This window comes from Lissotriton helveticus, chromosome 6 (genome assembly GCF_964261635.1).
Source record: "Lissotriton helveticus chromosome 6, aLisHel1.1, whole genome shotgun sequence".
Lineage (NCBI taxonomy): Eukaryota > Metazoa > Chordata > Amphibia > Caudata > Salamandridae > Lissotriton > Lissotriton helveticus.
In genome coordinates, this window is record NC_136067.1 from 948871904 (window position 1) to 948881866 (window position 9963).

Sequence of the window (9963 nt, forward strand, 5' to 3'; positions counted from 1 at the left end):
TATTGCAGTATTATACCTCTACTTATATTTTGTACGCTTTTGTAACCTGCACACGTCACTTTTTCCTCCTGTAATGTACAGATTGCTACCTCATGTATTTTGGTTTCTCACTATTGTCACTTTTGATTCATGTAACTTAACGTTTGCTTTTGTAATTTGTCCCCTTGTAATTTTTCTCCTCATGTATTATTGCTGTTCCTAGTGTGAAGCGCTCCGCCACCTTCGGGTAAAGTCCGCGCTATATAAAATCGCATAAATAAATAAATAAAATAAAAAAATTCCAAACATCACCTGGCCCCCACAGCAAGACCCATTCTTCCTCGCCCACTATGCGCTGAATGTGAAGGGCTGTGGGCGAGGTGTTAAGACTAACACCGTTTCTGGGCTGCATGGACGCCAGGGGGCCGAGGTGCAAATGGCTCAAAAAGGCCTGAGAAACACCTGGCCCCCTGGGAGGCCGATTCTGGCAAACAATCACCCCTCCCCAGCCCAGCCTCAGCTTGATTGCTTGGCAGGGCAGGGGTGAAGGAGAGGCCACAGCTGACATTCGCTGTCTGGCCGCACAGCGAGGCTGCTTTCATTTTCTCTGTCTCTGCCTCAGTGCCCTCTGTGGGCCGTTTTTTTTTCTCCCCTTTCCTAGTCCACTCTCTGTGGACTGGGACAGGGGAGAAAAAAACGGCCCACAGAGGGCACTGAGGCACCGGCCCTTCGGCCCATGCCCGAATGCCCGCCTTGCCAATCCGCCCCTGCTGTCTGGAACGGAAACGGCCGACAGGGAGTTGGTGGTCTCGCCACGCAAATTACAATCTGACCGCCGTGGAGGCGGTCGGAAGCATGCCTCGTAGCATTGAGGCTTGTGTTACAGACCGAAAAAGGGCTGCAGCGCAAGCCTGACTGCTAAGAGGCATGTTTGTAAACATCCCTGCACTATGTAGAAGGCACCATGTGGTGTCTGCCACATGGTTGAGAGATGTTTAAGGGGCACCATAGGTGACCTCCAGGGCCCATAGCAGAGGGCAAGGACGCCCCCCAAAGTCACATTCCGTTTGTCTTTTCATGGTGGGCTCACCGCCATGAAACGGCCGGCGGAAAGGGACATTGTAATCCCTACAGTGGTGCCTGAGAAGGCACTGCCCTTATTGTAGGGATTACAGTCCCTCAGACGGTTGCGTGGCAGACGATCCCTATGCCAGCCCACCATCTGCCCGCCATCGTAAGGCAGCGTGCGGCCCTGCAGGGGCAGATGGCAGTGGGACCGCCACCGATGGCCTGGTGGTAGTGGTCCCACCACCATCGTAATCAGGCCCACAATTAGGGTCTGGGACAGATAGACACCTGAAAATGTGACTAATTTGAGTACATGTGTCATTCAAGTGGTATTTTCTAAGTTTCTCCAACTTCTGGACAGACTTGGAAACCCACACAGGGCACATTTTCACGGCACATCGTTTCCGAATGGTGCAATAGGTAATCACCTACGTCTCAGCACAATCACACACACACCAGACAGGAATAACAATCTGAAGCACATTTATATAGCCAACACTCAGGGCCCTGCACTCTTCCTTTTGTGCTCCACGCAGTCTTGGATCCAAAGCGTCTATCAAACAAGATGCAGACCATGTCACCAAGGGGAGGTGAAACGTCTCAGAGGAGGAGACACATCTTGTGGTCAACTTAGTAAACTACTACAATGGGGAATTACGTAGTCTGCCAACACACAACCTCAATGCAGCAAAGAAGCAGGTCATGTGGCAGAATGTCACTGACAGACTGAATCCACTGGGGGTGGTGGTAGGTACCTTGGTAGAAATGGCAAGATGCGTGTAAAGCACATGCCCCCCAAGACAAAAGTAGTAGTTCTAGTCCAAGGGTGGTCGCATGGCTCTAGTTCTTGGTAGGGGACCAGGATCACGTCTCCAACTCTCTTTCTTGAACCAGCCTATTCTCAATACATTGGCCCAACCACAGATAAAGGATAAGTGCTACAAGATATGTCCCCTGTTGCTATTAGTTGTCACAACCACCCAAGTCTCTCTGGGCACACCTAATGCTGTCACACTATGTGAAACCCCATCCTAAAGTATTGGCACACTGAATCTTGTCAATAAGGGGAACATTTTTATTTTAATGTTCTGTTTTTGTTTTTTTCTGGCCGTGTGATAGGCATGGGTAATTTAGGTAGTGTGGGGTATTTCACTGAGGGGTATTTCACTGAGATATGCTTGTCAATCCCACAGCCCCTGGTGGGCTTGTTACTGAGGAGAATAAGATGTTGCCAGGCCTTGCACAGGGTGGGCCGGTTTCTGAAACACACAGATGTGGAGCCTGCCGCTCTCTGTTACTACTCCTGGCTTCTCGTAGTACGGAGACGGCCCTGAGTGTAACGTAGTGTGCTACAAGTACTCCATATAGCTTTGTCCAGGTGGGTTATGCATGACAATGATATCATGTTATGCTTTACCTGGCAACGAGTGGGAAAGATGCCTGTTGCTGTGACGTTAGCAAAGGCTCTATTGATGACCTACAGGTAAGTACTTATTGGGCCCCACAGCTTGGAAGCAATAGTCGGGGAAAAAATAGAAAAAAAAATTAATAAAAAAAGATATAAATGTAAAGACACTTCATCAGAGTTGCATACTCGGAGTATTATATCGCCCCCTAGCCGAGAGCTGTCTTAAGTGAAATAGTTCATCAACCATAAAATTCATTTCAGGGTGGAAGTAAAAGTTTTGGCAAAGAAATGAAGAGGGAGATGTTAACCAGGACATTTTAATGTGAAGACTGTGTGTATTTGAATTGTCTCGAGCCGCAGCGCCGCCCTCTGCTTTGTTGGATACAGGTAAAGAGTAGGGGGAGGGGCTGAAGGAGGGCAGAAGAAAGTAGATCTCAAAGGAACACTTCCGTTCATTCATCTTTTAACACTTGCGGCACTGGTAGTTCAGAAAGTGTAGAAACGTGCAGAAATCCTATAATTCTCTCTCTCTGACGAGGTTAATATGTGTATAGGGGGCGCACGGATCAATATACAGAGAGCATTAGCTTGGTTTTAACACTGGTATATGCTGAGTTCTTACAATTATTTCATTCGAGAGATAGAGTGCCTTCACTTCTCAGCACTCGATAATACTTTTAAAGTGAGAGTGCCCTACCGGCATGTCCCCAGGAAATTCTTCAAATTAAGAGCTGTGCTGCTCATTTTCGACCTTGGGAAATAAAAATCCACCCGCCACATATATAGCACTGCATTTATCGGTTAATGAGGAAGTGTTACCCATAAAGAATGGATGGTCTCAAACAGAAACAAAAAAAACAGCCAGCATTGTCGATCAGTAATCAGGTAAACAGAAGGGTGACACTTAACTTACCTGAACAAGTGATCCGAGCATATAGGGGTGCTGTTTTCAGTGATCGGTTTCACGCCCTCGTGAAAGACACAGCCGCACATTTACTGACAGGAAACACAACCGGTAGTCACTGACTTTCCGACCGACACACCTCTGAGGGCTTGTAGCAACCAGCAGCGAAATAACAACAAGCAGCGACAGGCGAAACTGAAACTAACCGCGCTCACGAGACGCATTGCTGCTCCTTCCCCTTCGTTTTACCTGCGTTGGCTGCTCTGCAGGGGCGGGGCTTCAGAGGGTGTGCAAAAGTAAGACTCTGTGGCGAACTCCTCCATTTGAGCCACCTGTCCTAAGCGACAACCTAAAGCCCCAAAACAACAGACCCTGTAGAGCGAAAAATGAAATCGGACAAGCAATTAAAAAGATGGAGGGAGGGATAAATTACAGCAAGCATTTTCAATGCAATCGGTCTCTCCTTTGAGACCTTGTAAGTGTGTAGCTATGCAGGACACCCATCGCAGCGTGGTAAGTGTTGGGATAGGGCACTGCCCTCACCTGCCCCCCTCCCACCCCCCATGAGGAAAGTTAACATTTGATCATAAAAAACAACTTGGTAAATAAGAGACAGAAGCTCCACCCTACTGTGAACAACACCATTTCATAGACCTCTGCAGGAGTTGTGTGTGTACGGCACTAGATCATCACCAAAATATTCATTTGGCAGCGCACTGGTCACTACGCCACTATCACAGCATAAATATCCTATAAGTGATGAAGGAATGGAATAGAAACACAGGGGTCGATTATGATTGCGGTGAATCCGCATCCTCCGGGCCGGTGGAAGCCACCGCCGGCCCGGAGGATGCGGATTCACCGCCGCGGACCCTGAAAACACCCCCGCCAGATCATGATGGTGGTGGGATCAGCGGCGGACGGCAGGTCCGTCCGCCGCTGATCCGCGGGGTGTTGACCGCAATTTAGTGGCGGTGTCTGCAAGACACCGCCAGCCAAATTACGATGTGTGTGCAAACATGCTTTTCCGCAGCGGATTTTCCGCTGTGGAAAAGCATGTAGAGATTTGCTTCTGGGGGGCCCTTGCGGCCCCCCAGGGTGTCGGGGGAGTGGGGGGTGCACATGGGGTGTACCTATGGTACCCCCCTGCATTTGCATGCACAAAGCGGCAGGCACCGCGCGGTGCCTGCTGCTTTGTGCATGCAAATGCAAAGCATGCATATTTAACTTTGCGGCGGGTGCTGCTTAAAGCAGCACCCGCCGCAAAGTTAAATATACAGGATGTGACCGCCAGGGTGGCGGTCACATCCTAATTCCGATGGAGGGAACGCCACTGCCCCTGCGGACGATCCCTCCACCTCGGGAGTGGCGGACGGACGCAAATCCGTCCGCCATCCTAATCGACGTCCTAGTGTGCACAAGGCACTTGAACCAAGAAGTGGTTACATATTAAACTGTGACACCTGAAGAATGCTGCAAAGGAAACAATGCATCAAAAGGGAACATGAATCAAGCACCTAACTTCAAAATACTACTGTTATCCACTCAGCATAATTATATGGTTCAATTGAGAAAGGCTACATTAACGGGGCACTTTGGCACTAAGCCCGGAAACTGCATAATAAATTAACATACCACAAATATATATATAAATATTTGTTTTATAGAGTTTTGTGTAGCGCAAACTTGACCCGAGGCAGCAGAGCGCTTCACAAGGTTAGAAGTAGAGATTTCAGGAATTACACATGGGGTAAATACCCTTGCATGGGTAAGCACACATACATAACGACTGTGGGCAGAAATGAAATCAAAGCAGTTACATGTGTTTCATAATAAATAAAAACAGATACAGGGACGTGAATACAATACAACAAAAAATGTTACACTGTGGTAAAGTGAGGGAAGGAGAGTCTATTTGAAATGACGGTGTACATATAATCTGCAAGTGTTGGCAGGAAGTGAACACAAAGAGTACGGGCGAAGCCCAACATGTTACATAGATATGTGGCAACAATGAATACCGAAAATATAGATGGGCGTGATGTATTGGTGTGAAATGACAATTGTAAAACCAATAATAGAAAATCAACAAGCATAACATATCGGCAGGACAGTAGCATTTGTCAAATCATTGTTGGCGCCAAATGATCAGAGCAAGCATGCAATACAGAGAAGAGACATTATCAGTGTATACTGCCTAACGTCACGTTGTAATATTGACTGATGGATAATTTCAGAAACATACGACAAATTTATGTCAGAGAGCCCCCACAGCTAGCCCTGTCCCTTCAACTGACCCACTGGTAGACCTTGAGCTTTGCGGGGAGATGCCGCCAAGTTATAGGTGGTGTGTCCCGGACGGGACCGGTTTTTCCCTGACGCTGCCAGGCATAAGGGGGACATGGCAGACCGGCTTCGTCGCTGAGTGGCGGTCAGGTGCCACAGGCTGTAATGTTCTAATTGTTTTGTAAAGGTTTTAATTAACCATGTACAAATACAATGATTTACCATTAACCACAGGCTGGGGGGGGGATAGGCGCAAAGGTGTGCAGCGATGCTCACCTCCAACCTGGCCCCTCCGATCCTCCTAATTCTTGGCAGCAGCAGGTCATGGCATCTGAGAAACTGATGAGGCATCAGCCATTTAGCCCACTACAGGGAGGAATGGGGCGAGGAAGGGTAGTGGTGTAGTTGACCATCTGCATAAGTCAGCTGAGTGGGTGGTGGAGGGTTGTTCAGAGAGTTTTTCTCATAACTGCATGTCCACATATATATATATATGTAGTCACCGCAGTGCTACAACTTTAACATTTATAAAGTTCTTGGCTGCCTGTCGTCCTCCATGGTTTCCCTTTGACCAGGGTACGCGTCTCTCAAACAAGAGCTAGCCCAAAGTAGAAAGGCCCCGGACCTCTCAAGGAAATGCTGTAGGCTCTGCACTCAGAGCCACGGTCAGGGGGAAACAAAATGGGTCCGGCATTCAGCCAGGAAGCCATTTACAGCACAGGCTCGAAGCCTCCGTGGCTGCTTTTTCTGTTACTGAAGCAATCTGAAGAGAAAAGTTGGCTGTGGAGGGTTGGTACGCAAAGAGGAAGAGGAGCTAGGTGAAAGTAAACGAAATGAGGTAGAGGGAAAGGGAGGATTTCTTTGTGTTATTAAACTGAAATGATTTTATAGCCGGGACCTGTACCAAATGTAATTAATGAATTCAATATTGTAATTACATTTAGATAGCGCTTACTACCCCTGACGAGGCATCAACGTGCTTTATGGCGAGTAACAAGCTACTCTGGAATCCAAAAAGGATTAGTGTAAGCTAGTATAGGGAAATATGAAATGTATTTGAGCGGTCGGTGGACATGTGAGTCTGTTATTTGGGTTGAAAAGGATATTGGAGGGATAAAAGAGGGAGGGGTTTGCATTTATATAGTGCTTGGTGTCCCTGAGGAAGCATCAAAGTGCTTTTCCAGGAGTAGCACGCTACTCCGGACCCCAAACAGGATTAGTGGTGAATTTGTATAGGAAATATCAAATTAATTTGAGCAGTGGACATGTGAGTCTGTTAGTTGGATTGAAAAGGATAGTGGAGGGATAAAAGAGGGAGGGGTTTGCATTTATATAGTGCTTGGTGTCCCTGAGGAAGCATCAAAGTGCTTTTCCAGGAGTAGCACGCTACTCCGGACCCCAAACAGGATTAGTGGTTAATTAGTATAGGGAATATGAAATTAATTTGAGCAGAGGACATGTGAGTCTGTTAGTTGGATTGAAAAGGATAGCGGAGGGATAGAAGAGGGAAGGGTCTAGAAAGTGTTTATTTGATTATCATAGCAGCAGGTTTGGGAAGAGTAGAGAGGGAAGAGTCAGAGGGAAGGGTTTAGAAATACTTTTTGTGTGGATAGTTTACCAGACAACAAATATTTATTGTGTGTTCTTGTAGCCGTGGTCTACATTTGTCAGTCTAGCAACACATATATTAATGAGCCATCTCTGCTAGATGGGTCTGGCAAATGTACACAGAAGCTACTTATGTTTGCAAATGGACCAGTTCAACAAACCCATGCTGTGATGTCAATATTATCGCTTAGGTTTTTAAGTATATACTTTGTTACTTCTTTGGTAACAGGACCAGTGTTCGAAATTGGGCTACATGTTAGAGTTTTGGGGAATCTTTAGCTACATAGTTTCAAATAGTTTTGATTTAACATTACTTCACAAAGATGGGCCACAGAAAAAAATGGCAGCATAGGGATTGAGTTCATGAAAACCTTAATTCACAATATAACTCTACAGACGGTGCTCGAAAAAGGAAAATTAAGTTCAGCCACCCGAGAAAGAAAGCGTAAGCAACAGAGCACTAGGAGGAGACAACTAGTGGTACTCAAAAGATGTTTAGCTTGACGCTTTCAGGTGGCTATTTATTGGACATTTTGTTTGATGGGTGGCACTTTAGAAACTTATTAGAGGATTTGAGCCTTTTTTTTTATGAATAATACAACTGATTATGATACCTATTATTGCATGTATTTAGACATGGACTTTTCACTTTTTCTACATGTTGTTTTAGCCACAAGAACTATGCACTGTATTTTCCAGAGTTTAACATGATTTCGTAGATTGAGTTTTGCGAAATTTTGAGATTTGCATTTGCACTTTCATGATGGTTTAGGCATCCCCTATTGAGATATTTGAGTAAATGTATCTCAGATTTATTACTTATTTTATTAGCACTTTTGCACATATTTAATGCGACTGTTTGCACAACTTTACTCCACCCAGGAAATTTATATATAATTTTTACTTGTAGCATATGCTGTAATTCTGTTGAATGAGGAGGATATGTAGGCACGTGCCCGTCATTTTTTGTCTTTAAATATGGCTTTTAGTATTTATCTACAAATATTGGATTGTAATTAGCCTTTTATTGACTTTTCTTCACAACGTTCTACATATAAATTACAATGTAGCGGAAAGTAACGCTACTGACAGTATGTTTTCAATGTCTATGCAGATATGGGAGGAGCATGTGTTTACATTTGGCATTTAAACTCGCTGGTTTCTTGGTGCATTATGTGATCAAGACCGGGCTGCCCCGGTCGAAACGCGTCATGCTGCCAGAGGGGGAATAAAGCACTTTTTCACTTTCATCTGCGCAAAGAGTGCTCGGTGCCTGTTGTCCTTGGATGTCTTCATTGCTTCAGGATTTTGGGTCGTATTAAATTTGGCGGTGTAACTGCACCGCGTATATGGACCCTCTCTTCATAAATGGCTGGAAACTTGCAGTGTGTATCGCGCTGCGATACCTTGTTTAACCCGGAAGGAGTTTGTTGTGTCCAGCCCCCCGCAGCCAGGAAGTGGAGTATTTGGTGGCGTACCATGGCGTATCCTTCTACCGGAGCTCAAGGATTTGTTGTGGAGTCGCATGGCCCCCGGAGATCATTAGAGCGACGTTTGAGGTGAGCCTTTGGTAAACGCCACCTTCCGGAAGGCGATTGGCGGGTGAAGAGATTGTGTGCCACGATATTTTGGGACTTGGTTTTACAGATTTTCCAAATCCTAATTTGTGCATAACTAGCCTCCTGGAAATTTGTTTCCCATAATGGCAATGGCAGCTGATGTGCTTAAGAACCGCGAGTTAGTGCCGGATGCCTTATTTCTAAACTTACCGGACGCTGTGGAAACCAATAAAGGGGTCACTGGTACGGTGGTTAAAAATGATGTTAAAAGCAAATTGAAATGGCTGGAAAAACTGTTTAGGACTGAACTCACCAAATGGTGGGAAAAGAAGTCCTTGGAAAAATATAAGGATTCGGGCAGAGTACCTCGGGGGTTGAGGGTTCTCATTGCTCCATCGTTTGAGAACCCCAACCCCCTTATGCTGAAACAGTGGGCGGCCAACAATTTGGAGGTATCGATGAACATGGTGTGTATATTAATTAAATACGCAGAAATTGATAGATTGGACATTGTGTGCCAAATTGATAATTACATGCTGAACTCGACGTAATGGAAGAACAGGATTTCATTATTAAATCAAGGGAAGAAATTAAGAAGCGCCTTGAAAAACACGAAAACACTATTAAAACACGGAAGGTTTTCAAATTTGCTCGTGACCGAGCCGATTATGAACAAGGATGTATTTTTACCTTCTCTAAAAAATTTGAGAATGTTAAACGGCAGGCACTAACAGCAAAAGCTGCACCACCATTGCAGGTGCAACATGATGATAATGTGGAAACCTCTGATACTGATTTAAGTTCAGTTTTGAGCAGTGCGGAGTCGGATGACAGCAATTCATTGGCTGGCCAGCAATCAGCTATAAGTGGCTTAACCCCTTCTGAAGAGTTGGGGTTTATGATCGAGGACAGACGGCAAACCTTGAGGCCGAGACTTCCTCCCCAGATGAAAGGCGGCGCCAACAGAACAAATACCGCAAAGAGAGGAGGAAACAGAGTAGGGTTCATGAAGAAGAAGAGGGGAAGAGGAGCACTCCTAGCCAATTGAACTCTGCTATTGCCTCCAAATCTGTAATTGATAATACGGTTATTAATCTTACAGATCTTGATTTAGATACAGCAGAAATACAGCTTTTGGCTCTAGGTTTATC

The 9963-nt window shown here is 45.7% G+C and overlaps 1 protein-coding gene across 2 annotated transcripts in view; it reads right to left on the bottom strand.

The window, feature by feature from the left end:
• NLRC4 (NLR family CARD domain containing 4) overlaps positions 1 to 3618 on the bottom strand; it is a 176721-nt gene extending 173103 nt beyond the window's left edge. The window contains exon 1 of one of the 2 annotated variants that reach the window (XM_078648600.1): positions 3369 to 3618. The gene's annotated coding sequence lies outside the window, so the exon portion shown is untranslated. The remainder of the gene's footprint in view (positions 1 to 3368) is intronic. The other variant, XM_078648601.1, reaches the window with a different exon arrangement.
• Between the last annotated feature and the right edge of the window lie 6345 nt (positions 3619 to 9963).